Source organism: Taudactylus pleione, unplaced genomic scaffold, assembly GCF_031769625.1.
Source record: "Taudactylus pleione unplaced genomic scaffold, aTauple2 ptg000012l, whole genome shotgun sequence".
NCBI classification, from domain to species: domain Eukaryota; kingdom Metazoa; phylum Chordata; class Amphibia; order Anura; family Myobatrachidae; genus Taudactylus; species Taudactylus pleione.
This window is the reverse complement of record NW_028284415.1, coordinates 21,785,666-21,802,845: the sequence shown is the minus strand read 5'-3', so window position 1 is coordinate 21,802,845 and position 17,180 is coordinate 21,785,666. Positions and strand designations below refer to the sequence as shown.

At 44.3% G+C, this 17,180-nt stretch overlaps 1 non-coding gene and 2 pseudogenes across 1 annotated transcript; all 3 read right to left on the bottom strand.

The window, feature by feature from the left end:
* Positions 1-679: 679 nt before the first annotated feature.
* Positions 680-2,202, bottom strand: LOC148542533 (uncharacterized; annotated as a pseudogene).
* A 4,344-nt stretch (positions 2,203-6,546) lies between these two features.
* LOC148542532 (U2 spliceosomal RNA) lies at positions 6,547-6,730 on the bottom strand. The gene has a single exon (XR_015877895.1). It is a non-coding gene; the product is annotated as a U2 spliceosomal RNA (small nuclear RNA).
* Positions 6,731-9,762: 3,032 nt separating this feature from the next.
* Positions 9,763-9,915, bottom strand: LOC148542531 (U2 spliceosomal RNA; annotated as a pseudogene).
* Positions 9,916-17,180: the final 7,265 nt, after the last annotated feature.

The following is a 17,180-nucleotide window of genomic DNA, read 5'->3' as shown; positions in this document are numbered from 1 at the left end:
GTTCTATAACTTGGAACTTCTTCTCTTCTATGTCAAAACAGTTGACATTTCTTGCGGAAATCAGGCTGCCTCATGTAGTAAAGGTAGCCTCTGAAACCCCCTATAGCAAAGGAAGCAGGGGGTGCTTAACCCCATCTTCACCATTTTTATCAGTTTAACCTGAAAATGCCAGCAGCCATCAAAGATGCCATAAATATTCTTCTGCATCATTACACCCCATATACTACTACAGTACTGCCAAGAACCGCTTTTTGATTGAAAAAGCATTCTTTATTAATATAAAGATAGCAAAAACACATACATAAACCATACATACAAGTGTACTGTGTCGCAGCACAGCTTAAACCCAATACACCATCAAACATAATCAAACATTCAATATAATGCATTGCAAAACATATAGCATAAGACCTCCTACACTATACATTATGCTCTGCACTATTCATTCAAAACTTAAACACCACAACAATCAACAAGATCTATGGGTGTAGAGGGTAAGGGAAGGGGAAATCACAGATCTGAAGTTTTATTGAAAGACAGACACATATATGGGTAGGGTGAATAAATAGAAAAACACATCAACAAAACATCAGGCATTGTGAAAAAAGGGGATGGGGGCCAAAGTCCCAGTCCTTGTTGGACAGTCACACATGGGGAGAGGGGCAGAAGAAGGGGGGGTTTAGTCCTCTTCTTCCTCAGGGCTGTCCATGATGGAATAGTCTCTTAGCAGGCTGTGAATCAGCCTGCAACAGTCCTGGATAGACCTCCTCTCCCTCTTGAGAATGAGGCGATTCCTGGCAAGCCACAAAGCATCCTTAAAACAGTTCATAAGGCGCCAGGCCTCCTGGATTTCCCCATAGGTGTGGGTGCCAGAAAATAGTTCATAAAGTACAGAGTGGTACAAAAGGCTGTTCCTTGGCACACAGTCTCTGAGTTCCTGTTCCAGGGCATCTAACAACTGTGCATAAGTACAGTCCCAAATCAGGTGCATAGATGTTTCCTCATGTGAGATGCACCAGGGGCAATGTCTGTACCTGCACAGGTTACGGGAGTGCATGAATGACCTTAGGGGCAGACCCCCTTGGATGGCCATCCATGACATGTCCTTGTGTCTATTTGTGAGCCTTTTGGAGGCCATATTTTCCCAAACTTGTTGGGCAGTTGCTGAAGGGAGCCCTGGAATGGGTTCCATAATGTATTTTGCTCTGATGAGCTTGTGGATAGTCTAAGGTTTCCACAAGTCATGTTTAACTCCCTCCAGTTGGTACTCCCTCACAAAATTGGACACATCCAAGTAGAAGCAGGGAGTGTTCCAGTTGTAAGGGATGGAGCTGTCCCACTTGTCCCAGCCTAGGATCCTCCAAAGGGGTAGGAGGAAGAAGCGAGACATGGAGTTTCCTGCAGAGTCATTGTCAGTCTCACACAAAGTCCTGTGGATACAGTTACACACAAAGAAGGCTCGCAGCATGGTGGGGATATCAGGTATTCCCTTTCCACCTTTGAGGGGCTCCTTGTACATAGCTGCCTGCTTAACTCTGTCCATCTTGGATCCCCAGATGAAGTGAAACACTGCCCTTGTGATGGCCCTGCAGACCGTGACCAGAGGTGGTCAGGCCTGTGCTGTGTACTGCAGAACAGGAAGGATCTCATTGTGCAGTAAAAGTGCTTTCCCTTTGATGGTAAGGTCTCTGAAGCTCCACAGTCCAATTTTTTGTCCTTGATGTAATGGACCGTGTCTCTGAGGAAGGCAAAGCTATCTGCAATCCTGCGGCCAGGAATGCCACAGGTCTGGTCCGGGTGAATGATCTGTCCGATGACAACCTTCAGCCTGTTGGCAAGTACCTTTGCGAGGATCTTGTAGTCCACGTTCAGGAGAGAGATGGGCCTCCAATTTTTCAGCTCACATCTCTCCCCCTTACGCTTATACAAGATCGTGATCAGTCCCTCCCTCAGCGAAGGAGGCATTTTGCCCTCCACCACCATCGGCCTAACACTGAGGGTGAGCGGACAGTGTGTACTGGGCCAGCGACTGCTGAGAGGAGGAAGGACTTTGATCTGCTGAGGGTTAGAATTGTCTGCTTTGCCCTCTGGAGAAGCGACTGCCGACCTCCGACCAGCGACACACAGCCCGTCAACTGTGATGAGGAAGGATTACAACTAGCAGAGGGTTAGACTTGTTTGCTCTACCCTCTGTGAAGCCATTTTCCGACCTCCACCCAGCGACGACTTGACCCTGCACCTGACTGACTGCGACGAGGAAGGGCTTCGACTGACAAAGGGTTAAACTTGTTTGCTCTGCCCTCTGCAAAAGCAACTTCCAACCTCCGACCAGCGCAGACCCTTCTCCAGCCCTACTTCAACCCTGGGCAAGAAGCAGGAGAGATGGCCTCAGCTGCCCCAACCCCGGTGCCAGCTCCAGCCACCTCTGCCTGGAAGAAGGGAAAGAAGGGACCGAAGCTCTGCTCGACCCAGTCCAATCTACCTCCACCGCCCCTCCAGCAGCAGAAGCCGGGAAGCCCAGCCAGACCCAGCCTTGGAGTCCTTGATGAGGCAGACCGTGGTGATGAAGTTGAAGGAGGTGGATTGAAAGATGCCGGATATGACGACAGACCTTCGGCAAGAAGATGGTCCTTGAACAGGGGTTCTCGACGACTGAAACTCTCAGCATCCAGAACTACTTCAAGGGAATCTTCTATGTGACCTTTGCCTCCATTGCCATCTGCAAGAGGTATTGGGAAGCCGTGAAAGCGGCGAGGCCTGAATCCCCTTTCTCTCGCTTTGTGGGCAAATTGCCCTATTCAAAGAGAGGAGAGGCGGGTGACTTTTTCAATGCGGAACACACACACACACCTGGCAAAGACATCGCTACCTTCCTGGGCTGTTTCTGCACAGTGATCAAGGACCCCTCCAAGATCCTGGACAGGAATGGCTTCTGGACAGGCAAGTGGGCTGTCATTGTCAGGCTGCAGAAGGACAATTGGAATCCCGATGGAGTCAGGCACCTGCCACAGTACTTCTCCCTGGGTGCATCTTCGAGCTTTCTCAACTACTCTAACCAGCTGCGGAACTGCGGTGGGAAGGATCACATTGGGAGAGACTGTAAGGTGACAGCCTGCAGGAAGTGCAAGTTGGCAGGACATGACACCAAAGACTGTCCCACACAGAAGACATGCAACCTCTCTGGGGAGGTGAGTCATGTCTACAGAGACTAGGGTGAAATCCTATGCGGCAGCAGTGACTGGACAAGGCCAGCAGAAGTCCCAGGAGGGTAAGAAACCTTCCATCCCCACTCCCTCCCACCCTTCCCACCCCTCCTACCCCAGTCCCTCCTTCCACTGTGACAGCAACTCCCATCCCCACTGCTGGCACAACCCCTCCTCCCTCACCTTACCGCTCTCTGCTCCATCCCACTGTCTCTACCACCCCCACTGTCTCTCTCCTCTCTGAGGAAGAGTTTCCCCCTCTTGCACCCTCTGCAGGTGCTACCCAGACAAGGAGGAAGAGAAAGGAGTTGGACAGCCCATCTGCTGACCCCGATCCTTCCAAGAAGCGGACGGTCGAGCAGGACCAGAACCCTCTTCCACTGGAGGATGAAATGGAGGCGATGGTTGAAAGCCTCAAGGAGGAGGTAGTATCTGACTTGATTGAACAGCTGATTGAGAGCTGCATGCAGCCGCCCCAACAGGGTGACCCAGCAACTGAGCACGAGGAAGCACCGCCTGACAAGGGTGGTAGCTAAAAGTTTTTTTCTGTTTACTAACCTTTTCTTTCCTAACTAATGGTGTCTTTTTACCATTGATGTGAGGAGTATTAAGGATAAGTTTTAGAAGACAGTCTGTGTGTACCTTTTTAGATACTCAGAAATGTGATGTGTACAGTACATGTTGCAGGAATGCTATGTTCCTTTTTCCAAGTCCTTCAGACATCTGGGCCGGCAGTGGTCTCACGGTCCATCCTATTGATCTGGTGGGAGTGAGTGTAAGTCTGCAGGGGTCGCCATTCTTATTAGGGGGAGCCTCTTCACGCTAGATTCTGTTCAGGAGCTTGTCTGTGGCAGATTGCTTATCGTAGATGGCTCCTGGGCAGGTGAGCCTATTAGGCTAATCTGCGTGTATGCACCCCCTGGTAAGAATGAGCATTTGGAGCTTTTCCAGACCCTGCGACTGCAGCTTGCAACCACTAGGGCAGTAGTGATGGCCAGAGATTTCAACTGCCCCATGGAGGAGGATGGACGCAGCACCTATAACTCTGCTAAGCTGGATTTGACATGTAAATTGCTCATAGAAATGGTAATCGAAGCATCTCTGCGGGATGCTGTGGGCTCCATGGGGGTTGGCTCCGTGAATTACACGTGGAGCCGCCCCAATGGCTCGGTGCATTCCTGCATTGACTTTGTGTTTACCTCTAGAGCAGTGAAGCAGAATAGGCATGCCATGGTTCCCTGCTTCTTCTCTGACCACAGGGCCATTCTCTTCCAAGGAGTCCTGGGCAATGGTTTTCCTCCTGGCCCAGGCTCCTGGAAGTTGAATTGTGCTCTGCTAGTAAGGGAGGAGGTGCTGGTCGAACTGAAGGATGCCTACATCACATGGAAGAATGATAAATGTTATTTTGAATGTATGAGTGATTGGTGGGAATATGTTAAGGCTAACATTCACAGTTTCTTTCAGGTCAAAGGTAGACACAAGCGTGCAACCAAAAGAGGATCTTCAAGGGACTGCAAAGACAACTGCAGTCCCTGCTGGACCTCCAACGGTGCGGCTGGGACATGAGAGGTGATCTGGCGGAGACAAAAAATGGCCTGAAAAGGCACTTTGAGGAGGAATCCAGATGTATCATCTTCCGTTCCAAGGTGGAGAGCCTGGAGAAGGGTGATAAATGTAACTCCTTTCTTTTTCAGGAAACTCCACTCTGGCCACACACCCCTGACTGAGCTGCGAGATGAGACCGGTATTCCCAGGCAGGGGAAGGAGGGTGTCATGAAAGTTGTCACAGACTACTATGGCGACCTCTACACCCCGAAGACAACGGACAGTGATGAGGCTGATTAGTTCCTGTCAGGTATTACTAACGCTATTGATCCTGCAGGTAAAGCAGCCATGGATGCTCCCTTGGTGTTGGAAGAGTTGCACTCTGCCGCCAGATCCTTTAGGCAGGGCAGGACCCCGGGCAGTGACTGTCTCCCAGCAGAGCTCTATGTAGCGCTGTGGGACCTTATTGACCCGGACCTGCTCGAGCTGTACTACCAAGAACAGATACTACACTTAATCTTAGCCAACTGCACCTGATCTTAGCCAAATGGCTCAGAAACGATAACCCATTAAGGGGCCGAAAAAAATGTGCTTCGTTCAGACCAAACTCACATAATCAAGGAGAATGCTGCAACACTCCCCTATTAACTCTAATGAGAGGCCTACAAGAGCCTCCTGCTGCTCTAAGGTGCTTCCAGCTACTTCATTAACCCACAGCAAGGCCCGCATTTTTGCAACACTTTATTTTAGCATAGGACTTCCTTCCCATACTCTCTTGCTGGCTGCATGATTTGCATTTGCACTACCGCCTACAAGCCCCTGCCACACCACAAGATGGCTGACGGCCTTTCTTTCTTCCTTCATGCTTCGTCCCTGCAGTTAATCAGACAGAATGTTCACACTGTCCACAGAATCTTCAGGTGTGATTGCCATGAATCGCTACTAGCAACAGAATGTTGTCAGTCAGCTAGCAAATTTAAACTCTGTAACAACATTCTACTATGATGTCACAATCTACTGATGCTTATAAGTATTGCACTTGCTTGCTGAGGCCCACTCGAGGAAGACACAGATCACGAGATGCATTATATCATTGCTCGTTCTTGCAAATGAAGAAAACAAATTCCTCCAACTGGTCTGAAGCCAGACAAAGAGGAAAATTCAAACCTACACAACCCAAAATATGTAAAAAATTGTTTTACAAAATGACAGAAAATTTCTGGTTTGTTGATAACATACTCTGCCAAATTTCTATATGGGGACAAAGTTTGTAAAATATCCAAGTTTTCAGAATAAATAGATGGGCAATTCACGACTGCAAAAGTTCAATCTATCCCAGTGTTTGACACTGGAATGGTGAAACAAGTGAAAAAGAAATGCCACGGAGGGGGGAAAAGAAAATGGCATTGCAGATGTCATGTGGGGTGGATGATCATGACTCAACCAATAGAATGCATTCATTATTTCAAAGATTAACCAATTACTTTTGAACTCCATGTTAAAGAAATTTGGAATTTATCCCCAGAAATAGGCCTGAACGGAGGCAGATAAATGGAAACACAGTAAGGCACTAGACGACACCAGAAAAGCAGTTCTTCTTATTATTAGTTGTTACATCAACCAAATGAATTATTAATAAATGGAAAAATGCAAGCAGGTGAGTGCAGCAGCAGCAGGTGGTGGTATTGGCATTTGATTGCATGATGTGCAGACACAGGCAAAAGAGTTTGTTGCATCTGGAAAAATAAAGAGACAAAACAGTTAAATAGTTCTTTTCTATTTTTGGATAACAGTTTAGGAAAGGTGCACCGGTCCTGGAAGTAATGCAATACCAGGTCAATGCGTGGAGTGGACAGAGCAAGCTCTTCTTCCATCTCCCTGTTCTAAAAATCCATTTAATATATGGTCCCCAGATAGGGGGCGTATCAGATATTAAACTGATAAGAACAGATTTTTTTTTCCCCATTCAGATTTAAAGACTTCATCATTTGGCCATTTAGGACAGAATCTTTGCCCTTCCTATAAAGCAAAGATCTTTCAATCATCATCATGCTATTATAATTGAGATCGACTTGTGTAGAAAATAATTAAACCCATATACCTATTACTACAAGTTATGCTTTAAACAAAGCAACCTCAAACAAGAAAAAAAAAATACACACCCTCCCCTTCTAAGTAAACTTGACGAAGTGTTTCCATTTGTTGTGCTTCCAAATGCCCTGTGCATCACTTCCATTCCCATTATATCTATCCCACATGTAACAGTGTATAGTTTCCCCAGCACCATTATTCTACATCCATTCACTTCACTCTTCTTTCTTAAATACATATACATTCCTTACATCCCACAGATATTCCAAAACACACACCATTATCAGCCGTAAAATTATCTCATTCGTTACTCCACATACTCCCATACCAAATAAAGCTACTTTCCATGTCATCGTCTGCATCCCAGTCAATTCCTTGCATATATATATATACTTTCTACACCCTTACATACTCTTTGGGGTAAATTTACTAAAGTGAGAGTTTTTAGAAGTGAGTTTTAAAAGTGATATTGCCCATAGCAACCAATCAGATTCTAGCTATTATCTTCTAGAAGGTGCTACTTAAATGTTAAGTAGAATCTGATTGGTTGCTATGGGCAACATCATTTTTAAAACTGACTTCTAAAAACTCTCACTTTAGTAAATTTACCCCTTTGTGTATACTTATAATTTCTTACCAAATGAACAATACTTTCACATCCTCTACATTTACCCCTAGGGCACTCATCCATTGTTACTAAATCACGCTTCTTTTGAATCTCCCATGCAAACTCATCCATACAATGTCCCTTTGCTTATTATTCATACCCTCCATTCCCACTTTCTTCCATAATTCCTCTCACTCCTTTGATCTCAATATTTATTCTCTCTCTCTCCCTTAAAATCTCCCTTGCTCACCCCCAACAAATCCCACTGTCTCATAAACTTCTCATACATCGAATACCAGTTGCATACCTCAAATGCTGCTGACATTGTCTGCAAAAATCTGGCTGTTTATGGTACCACAGGTATCCTCTGAAGCCCCCAACAGAGAAGGCTGGGGGGTGCTTCACACCTTGTCTATTTTCCTTATCAGCCTTCAGCCTCACCCAAAATTTTAAATTACCATTGAAAATACAGCAGCAATTAGTCAGCTGCAAACCCCCATGTACCATTGAACAATACTGCTTCAAAAAACAGTTATCATTGTCAAACAAATGTATGAATAAAGTCCTCTCATCACACATTTCTGGCACAAGTTCAACACCATCCAAAACAGGGTTCTTGGCTTCTCTCAAAAACCTATTACCCACATCTTCCAACACTCCATATTCCACAAAGGTAATATCAAAAATGCATTGGGATGGTATTTCTTGTATACAATAAATTTCTTGCCTTTGTACATGGAACAAGCCTTCCAAGACATTTTCAACCAGGTACCTTAAACCTCTGTTGCCTGTCCGCCTCTTCACCTGCACTCTCAATATTTTCTTAATTCTCGCCATCCTGGCTGCCCCACTGGAACACCAACAAAACACCTGAAAAAGGAAAAAAACACACTATCTCCCTTCATAATCCTGGGGGCTCTACTGAAGAAGGACCTCTGAATACCTCTCAGCCTAGACCAGTGCAGTCGAACACCACCCTGGATCTGAGTCAAAAGGCAGAGAAGCAATAACCCATTAAGGGTCCGAAAAAAAATGCACTTCGTTCAGACCAAGCTCACAATCAAGGAGAATGCTGTAACACCCACCTATTAACTTTAATTAGAGCAGCCTCCTGCTGCTCTTGCCAAGGTCATTCCATCTACTGAATTGACCCACTTGCAAGGCCAGGATTTTTGCATCACTTTATTTTAGCATAGGCTACATGCAGACACACTCCGAACTTCCTTCCCATACTCTATTGCTAGGTGCTTGATTTGCATTTGCACCGCCTCCTGGAAGCCTCTGCCACACCCACAAGATGATTGGTGACCTTCCTTTCTTCATGCCTTGTCCCTGCAGTTAATCAGACAGTCTGAAACCTTCATTGAAATACTGAGAAACCTTCATCGGAATGTTCACATTGTCCACAGAATGTTCAGGAGTGGTTGCCATGGATCGACATGGGCAACAGAATGTTGACAGCCAGCTAGCAAATTCAAATTTTCCAACAACATTCTACTTAGATGTCAATCTTTTGATGCTTATAGCCATTGCACTTGCTGCATGCCCATTGGGCAGACACAGACTACGAGATGCATTATATCATCGATTGTTCTTATAAATTTAGAAAACACATTTCTCCAGCTGGTCAGATGACAAACAAAAAGGCCCCCACCAGCCCAAAATATAGGAAAAAAATTGTTTGATTAACTGGAAATGTTCAGTAATTTTGTCAATGTGAATATACTGTGCCAAATTTTTATATGGGGACAAAGTTTTTAAAATACCCAAATTGTCATAATGAATTGATGGGCAGTTAATGACTGCAAAAGTTCAATCTATCCATGTGTTTGCCACTGCATTGGTACAAAAAGTGAAAAAGAGATGCCAAGAAGGGGGAAAAAAGTACAAATACAATTGCAGTATACATGCATCTTGTCGGGTGGATAATCTGAAGTCAAACAATAGAATACGTTCATTAACCAATTACTCTGCAACTCCACGTTAAAGATATTTTGAGCTCAGCCCCAGAAATAGGCCTGTACGGAGGCAGATAAATGGAGACAAGAAATGGAGACACAGTAAAGCAACAGATGACACCAGAGAATATGTTCTTGTTTATTATCAGTAGTTACATGAACCAAATGAAGTGTTAATAAGTGCAAAGGTGCCAGCAGGTGAGTGCAGGAGGAGCTGCAGCAGCAGGTGGTGGTATTCACATTTGATTGCATGATATGCAGACAGACACAGGCAAAAGAGTAGTTTGTTGCATATGGAAAAAACAAAGTTAGACATAACAGTTAAAGAGTTAATTTCTATTTTTGGATGACAGTATAGGAAAGGTGCACCGGTCCTGGAAGTAATGCAATACCAGGTTAATGCGTGGAGTAGACAGAGCAAGCTCTTCTTCCATCTCCCTTTTCTAAAAATCCATTTAATATATGGCCCCCAGACAGTGGCGTAAATTCATCCCAGGCGCCCGGAGTCAAGTTATAATTTGGTGCCCCCCTGTCACAGCCACCGACACTGTAATGTAGCAATTTGTTTGCAGACAGGCTATAGTTAGACAAAGGTGGCAGCTGATGGTCTGACATGGAGCTCTCAACTAGTGTATGGTGGCTTCTCAGGTGGCGGGAAGGGGTGCCATGTATTGTGAGGCTGTGACGGTACACTACGGGTACATAGTTACAGCACTAAGTGGGGTGAATATGTTGTGGACAATGGAGGAGGTGCCCCTTGAGAGCTGGAGCCTGGCGGCAGGCGCCTCCGTTGTCTCCCATAGTTCTGCCCCCAGATAGGGGGCGTATCCGATATTAAACTGATAAGAACAGGTTTGTTTGTTTTTAATTAAACAGATCACTTTTCATTGCTATCTTAAGACAGCTGACATAATGGCTATTGCCATACCGCTCAAAAATAACTCATCATTTAAGGTTTATGTTTTATTAATTTTTCCAAAATTCTTTTCTTATAATTTTAAGGATTTTTGTAGCCTACTACTTTATCAAACAAGACAATCTATCTCAGTCCCTTTAGCCAAAACCTATCATTTAAATACTTTTCCATTTGTTTGTCTTCTAGCACCCTTTTGCATTCATACTGCTACTGCCAGTCTTACAATGAAACAAAAACAAACATCTAATTTTCCCAATATCATTTGCTGCTCTGTTCAAGGTCCTTCCAGCTACTGCACTGACCCACAGCAAGGCCCGCATTTTTCCACCTCTTAATTATAGCATAGCCTACAAGCAGATGCACTGTGGACTTCCTTCCCATACTCTCTTGCTAGCTGCACAAATATCTTACGTTGCTTATTTATGTAATTCTACATAAAAACTACTGTGTGTTTCAAAATGGCTTCTGTCTTCAATGGCAAGGCACAGTGATGGGGTTATACATGGCACCACACTATGCCATTATATTCATGGTAGCATAAAAGACAAAATATCTCTCTGGACACACAGGTTTTGGAAGATACCTGTTGTTGTATGTATGCTATATGGATATTCAACAACCTTTTAGATTTGGCTTGGAGAAGATATACTGTAGAAATTGACTACCTAAATTCCATCCCAGGCACTATCCGCTTCAGTTTGACATTTAGCCCTACAATCATTAATATCTTCGGGGTCTATTGGGATCTACAAGGATACCATTGGGAATATTTTGGTTGGAAAACCAGGCACCAAACAGTTAAAGCTTTGGCTCCCAGAATGTCCCGTGTCCTCCTCCATATATACCCTGCCCCTAGCCATAGGAATTCAGTTTTGTTGTTTGGTGCAAAAGGATCCAGATGCACCTTTCTAACAGAAGGACTGCTTAGAGCAGTCCTAAGTTTTTATTTTATGTTTTATTAAATTTTTTTTGAGTTGGCAGTACCAAACACCTGTATTAAGACGCATGTACTGCGGCTCCATCTACCTCCGCCGGGCCGCAACATCGGTAATTGTGCTGGTGATTTTGGCGGGTCATGGCTGAGCTTAGCTAGCAGCGAGGCTATGATCTGGACTGCATCAGATGCTCGGAGATGTCAGGTAAGGTGATTCCTCGCTTACGAGGAAACGCGTGTAGCAGTCCTTGCTTCTGGTGTCAGAGGCGCACCAGAAGCTGCTGCTGTAAGTACACGGTCTGTGTTGTTACTACACTTGCCGGGGATCAGCAGCAGATCCAATCTGCTGCCACAAGGCCAGTGCACCCGGCTGGTTAGCTTAGGGGAGGTAGGCGCTCCCTCGGCAGCTCCTCCCCAACCCATATGCAGTCCCTACAAGGGTTTTGAGCACCTGGGTTGCTTCGCCTACCCTCCACATGTATGAGATGCTCACGGTCCACGCAGTGCACCCGGTAGATGTGGTCTCATGAGGATCTGGGTCAGTCTCCCTGTATACCTCTCCCTTGGTTAAGGTATATGGTGCTCTATGTCCTACCATTCCTTTGCGTTGCTGTAGTGGATTAGAGCCAATTGTAATTGTATTACATGTGCATTGTATGTGACTGTTTGCTAGCTGCTGACTGATACTGTTTTATTTCTGTCAATTATAACTATCACTGTTATTTCTTTCTGAAGTACTTCACATTCGTTGAGATTTTGTGAAGGCTGTCAAATAACTTTGCGATTTTGCTTTTACTTTGAGTATGTCAAAAGATAAAGCAGAGGGGGAGCCACCAGTGCTGGCTTCATGAAAATCATGTAATTCATGTGTGTCCTCACAGGACATATGGGAGGGTTTGTGGGTTGACTGTTATAAAGTGCCACCTTACCTTTCCAGGTTACCTGTTGTAGCCATCTTGTAGTCACATTGCATTGTTACCTTTATATGCTAAGTGTAAAAGGATGCAGATTATATATATCACTGCTATTGCTCCATTTGACCCTCAGCTACCATGATGGTAGGGGTTAAATTGTACTTCACATTTACTTGTGAAGACTGAGCTACCATCCCCTAATTAGTTGGAGACGCTCAGCTGCAGTTGTTCATGGAAATGTCTGCTGAAGGGGGATTCGGGCTCTCTCTCTGAGTATACCTTTCTCCTAGGAACAAGGTATTTAGCACTGGAATCCTAACACCATTTTTGATTGTATAAGCTGATTCAGTGCCAACTTGTAAATATATTTGTATGCTTTGCACTTAAATCTTATTTATGTGATATTCATATGCATGTAGATCCTACCAAATTTATGGGTTTAGGCAGTTGATTTTAATGCCTTTTTACAATTATATTTTATGTAACTTATGCTAACTCCTCTTAGGATTTCATACAGGTTGGACTGTGGTTTGATTGATATACTGTACACCACAACAGTCCACCTCGCCGGCACTTGTTCAGGGGTCAACTTAAATGTCCTTCTGGTCTCAGGTTCTGACACAGTTAGTGGAATGTGTATCAGCTCCCATACTGCCTGCTATGTTTCCTCTTACCATATATCCTTTCTGGATGGAGGGTTATGTCCACTCAGTTCAGAATCTGGTTTTTAGCATCTACCTAACTGCAGATGTTACAAGCAAATAAGGCATCAGCCATCTAAGCATATAGATGGACTGCACCATTCTTTCAGTCCACCCTGTTTTCAGGTATGGATAGATCATTTGAGGAAGCAGAGGATACACAGTTTCTCCCTCTGAGCCTATCGCGGAGAGGAGGAGCACCATTCATCAGTGGATGTTCCTCTCTAGCAGGGGGCGGTTATTCAATTTTCATTATGGAAGGTGAAGCACCGGCTCCTTAACCCTGATAAACCTGGTGTTTAGCATCAGAGGGTGATTTAGGCTGGATTCCCTCATTCTGTAAAGCTCAATGATCTTATGGGGGAAGCATGGAACGCTCCAGGTACACTATTCCTGATTCCAAAAAGACTAGTGTCTTTTTACACTTTTCCGCAGGGAGTGTACATTTATTGGGAAATCCCCCTCCCTACTGGGGATTCTTGTGTGACACCTTCCTAATGGGTTACTCCCCAGAAGGTTGTTTGCACATCTCCCGGTTCCTCTAGCTAATAAGGAAGGAGTTATTACTCATATTTGTTTTTGATTGAGAAGCTAAATGGGTATCGCTCTATCCTGAATCTGAAATCTCTCAACAGGTTCATCCATGTGTCCCAGTTCCATATGGAGACCCTACGGTCAATTATGCTGGCAATGGAACTTGGGGATTTCATGGTTCCCTGGGACATACAGGATGAATATCTGCATGTATCTATTGCACTATCCACCTAGGGTTTCTGAGTTGTGCTATTCATCAACATTACCATTGCTTTTTGGTCTGTCCACAGCCCCTCGGGTGTTTAGCAGTTATGACTGCCATTATCTCATTATCTTGGTAATTTCAGAAGGATTCAGGATACTGCCAAACTTGGACAACCTCCTGATATTAACAGTCTACAGAGGTTTTACATCATCATCTCCAGCTTAACACTGCCTGTCTATAGGAGCAGGGCTAGATAATCAATTGGAAAAGGTCTTCCCTTTTCTCCAACAAGATGGTTCATCTGGGGGCGCTACTGGATTCCCTGGTACAAGGATCTTTCTACCAGTGGACAGATTTTTGGCTTTACAATTCCGCATGGACAAATTGCTCCGAAATCAGAAGGTATCAATTCATGCAGTAATACAGGTCCTGTGGTCCAATGAATCCACCTTCAACATGGTGGAATATGCCCAGTTACATTCCAGGCCTCTACAAAGATTGATTTTCTCCAGGAGAAATGGAGAGCATCTTCTTATAGAGCATCCGTTCTGGGGGAGATGGACAAATCAAGAAAGTCATCTGCCAATAAACATTCTGGAACTATGAGCAGTATATAGAGCACAGATCAAGGCACAGGACCTGCTACATGGCAGGCCGGTCCAGATCCAGTCAAACAATGCGACTACAGTGGCCTACCTCAATCATCAGGGAGGCACAAGAAGTTATGCAAACATGGAAGAAGTGACAAAGATTCTAATTTGGGCAGAACGTCATCTTCCGGCCATTTTGGCAAAATTCATACCAAGAGTGCTACATTGGGAAGCAGACTTCCTAAGTCGCCATGAAATACACGCCGGAGAGTGATCTCTCCATCTGGGAGTGTTTCAGCTCCTGGTAAAAAAATGGGGTCTACCAGAGATAGATCTCATGCCGTCATGCCACAACCACAAGGTCCCCAGGTACAGGGCCAGGTACAGAGACCCATCAGCAGCCTTCGTGGGTGCACTGGCAGTAAGATAGGACTTCAAGTTGGCGTATCTCTTTCCTCCAATTCCCTGCTCCCAAGAGTTCCCAGGAATATTCAAGCAGGAAGGAAGGCAGAGCAGTAATACTGGTGGCTCTGGCTTGGCCCAGATGTCATTGGTTAAATGACATACAGAATCTATTGGTAGATAGTCCATACCCTTTCCTCTATGGCAGGATCTGCTAATGCAGAATCCCTGCCAACATTTGGACTTGCCCCGTCTGACTTTGTCAGCATGGCTCTTGAATCTTACATCTTAAAAGCGAAGGGATTTTTCAGTTCTGTAATTCAAACGATGCTTAGAGCACGGAAGCCTGCTTCTGCCAGCATCTATTACAGAATTTGGCATTCTTTTGATCAATGGTGTTCTCATAAGGAATATGATCCTAGGGTGTTCAGGATTTCCAGGATACTGGCTTCTCTGCAGGCAGGGTTAGACAATTGTCTCTGCCTGGCCACTTTGAGATTGCAGGTTTCTGCATTGTCAGTCTGGTTCCAGAAGAAGATTGCTTCATTACCAGATGCCACCGATAGCACTGGTTCATTTGTCTTTGGTTCTTAAGGAGTTACAAGCTTCCCCATTTGAACCTTTAGACTCTGTAGATTTGAATTGGTTGACAGCAAAGATAATTTTTCTACTTGCTATCTCTTCTGCTTGCAGAGTCTCGGATTTGGCAGCGCTCTTTTGTCACCAGGATAAAGCTGTTCTTCGTACAAGGGACGGTTACCTTCCTAAGGTAGTATCCCATTTCATATAAATGAAGAAATTGTTGTTCCAGCTTTTCAGGCTCCCTACTTTACTGCAGGAGAAGCCTCCCTGGATGTAGTTTGTGCTCTCCATATTTTTGTGGAGCATACAAACTGTGTTAGAAAATCAGATTCTCCTTTTGTATTATATGGTTTTCACAAATGAGGATGGCCAGCTAATAAGCAGACTCTGGTGAGATGGCTATGCATGACTATCTCTCATGTGTAAACACAGGCTGATCTTCCTGTCCCAAGCATGGTGACAGCACATTCTCCTCGGTCTGTAGGGCTATCATGGGCATTCAGTCGTGGTGCCTCTGCTGAACAATTGTGCAAGGCTGCCACATGGTCTTCTGTCTACACTTTTCTTAGGTTTTATGCCTTTGATACTTTTGCCTCCCAGGATGCTTCCTTTGGGGCAACAGTTCTCCTTTCTACTCAGGAGCACCCCCCACTCTAAAGGTACTGCTTTAGGACATCCCTGTGTTATCACTGTGGATCCCTATGGACCCCGAAGAAGTAGTATAGAGTTATGGTAGACTTGTCTAGATAACTCCTTTTCTTCGAGGTCCATAGGATCCACAGGGTGCTCACCCTGATGCGCCTGGCTTTATTGGGTGATTTTCTTTCGGTCACAGATTCCCTCATCTTCTTTAAGAGTGTTTCTGGTGTCCGATTTTTCTTCCTTTTCCTCTTTCCTTCTCCTGCCTTTGGGCTTGTTAACTAAACTGAAGTCATATGGCTAGGGGCTGGGTATATTTGGCGGAGGACCTAGGGCATTCTAAGAGCCAAAGCATTAACTGTTTGGTGCCTGGTCTTTCAACCATAATATCCCCCATGGTATACCCGTGGACCCTATGGACCTTGAAGAAAAGGAGGTTTCTAGGTAAGTCTACCATAACTCTATATTTTTTTAATGTCACCACTCTGGTATTGCATTATATACAAGAAAATGTAAAACACACTGATAAGAACACTTTTTTGCATGCTAATAGCTTTCATCCAACAGCATTTAAAAGAGGATTGCCATTCTACCTACTCCTTCACATTGCTTGGATTACATTAAACAGTCAAGAACTATTTGACGCATTACAAGCAATAGGCCAATGGTTATTTGACCTTGGGTATAGTGAACATGAAGTCTATGATGCCAATGATCAGATGAGTAGACTTCAGATATATATTTTTTGATGCCTAAATCTGATACTGAATTACATGATCAACCTGAAAAAATAAACATTAATACCAATTTTAGTGCAGAAGCTAATTTTATTACCAAAACCATCTTACAACACCGGCATTTCATTTACACAGATCCAGTGCTACTAAAAAACGTAAGCCAGTGAAAACCTTGTTTTGCATTTGAATGTGGCCCTAATCTGATGAAGTTACTAGTAGACACAGATTACACTAATCTGACACTTGTCAGATAAACAAAATTGGCTGCATTCTAACCCTGGAGTATGTAGATGCCTTGGGTCTATGAATTGTCCTTTTTGGTCACTGGTAATTCTACATATCATTTTACCAAGAAGAGATTCAAGTCCAAATTCAAACTTAGCTGTGACAGCAAATTTATTATATACATTTTAACATGCCCCTGTGATTTGATCTATGTGGTAAAAACGACTAGGATGTTAAAGGAAAGATTGTCCTAACATAGAACATCAATCAAAAAAACACTATCTACAATGCAGTTTACGCTGGATCTAAAAAACCTTCCAGTTGCAAGACATTTTGCAAACATTCAATTCACATCTCAAATGCAGATCTTAGACCATATTCCACCATTCAAAGGGAA